Genomic DNA, 1208 nt, shown 5'->3' with positions numbered 1-1208 from the left:
TCCAAGCACAGAGCAGGGGGAAGGCTACATTTGTTTATGCTCCCTGGCATTAAAGAAGATCCAAAGAAGGGCAGGAGACACTGTGAAAGCATAAGGAGTTGGCAGGWGGGCAGCAGCACACCAACATGTGTGTCTGCAAGGCTGGAAGGCAGGAAATGTGTCACCTTTTGTGGGGCACAGAGCACCAGGAGCTGGGGACAGGTGGGACTGGGAAGGCAGGGATGGAGTGTGGGATGCCCACAGGAGGTCAAAACCTCGGTGAGATGATGTTGAAGAGAAGTTCAGGAGGGATGGAGGGATGAAGGGGAGGGAACAGRCAACCTGAGAAATGGAAAAGGAGGAGGCAGAGATTAGTGTAAAGATGACAATTCTGGGGTATAGACAGGTTCAGTTCTGCCTGTATGGTTTGCACAACCCCCTGTCATAGATGATTGAAGAGGGGGACAGAACCAGGAAATCACCAGAACTTTCTCCATGTTGGATCCCAGTGCAGCGCCATCACTACATTTCTACATCACCATAATCAGAAACTGGATTAAAAGCACATACTCAAAACAGAATCATATATTCTTAACCTATGACCAGGGAAGTCACAAATCAATATTCCTTTACCTCACTCATGAGGTATTTTCATTTTTAGGTAAAGACTGATGCACAGAAACTTTAATTCTTGCTCCCAAGGTGATACAGGATGCCTTTGGTAATACTGGACAGAGAGATAGGTCCCATGGCTAGGCTAGTGTCCTAACAAACCTTCAGAACAAATGCAGCACAAATTGAGTGAAGCATTCACTAATAAACTTGTGGTTTTCCCTCCACCATATAGAGATACACATTGTACTTTATTTAAGTCATAACATCATGTAAAGCTTATAAATGTAARCAGAAATCTGAAATGGAAATTTGTCAAAAAAACTTTGAGGGAAGAAAAGAAAAAAGGAAAAAATAAAGATGCACTCTTATGCTTGCACTTATTGTTGGTATGTCAATAAAACCTTATTGTTTTTATGACAGAAAAAAATGAGTAGCTAGGAATTTTCTGACAACACATTTTAGAACGAAACTGCTGTTGGAAAACACTTTTCCAATCAAATGTGTGGTAATGAGCTCTGCAGCCAGAAACAAGCACAGATTTGGAACCAGCCAAAGATATCAGAAATGCTGTTTGGACAGCCAGTAGGTTTTATCAACAGATGATTTAAAAAAAA

At 41.7% G+C, this 1208-nt stretch overlaps 1 protein-coding gene across 1 annotated transcript in view; it reads right to left on the bottom strand.

The window, feature by feature from the left end:
• Window positions 1–1208, bottom strand: part of IL1RAPL1 (interleukin 1 receptor accessory protein like 1) — a 577918-nt gene that overhangs the window by 189413 nt on the left and 387297 nt on the right. The gene's annotated exons all lie outside the window — the stretch shown is intronic.

This window comes from Malurus melanocephalus, unplaced genomic scaffold, assembly GCF_030028575.1.
Source record: "Malurus melanocephalus ecotype Western Australia unplaced genomic scaffold, MMel_1.1 scaffold_246, whole genome shotgun sequence".
NCBI lineage: Eukaryota > Metazoa > Chordata > Aves > Passeriformes > Maluridae > Malurus > Malurus melanocephalus.
The sequence above is the reverse complement of the archived record's forward strand: the minus strand, read 5'-3'. Positions and strand labels throughout refer to the sequence as shown.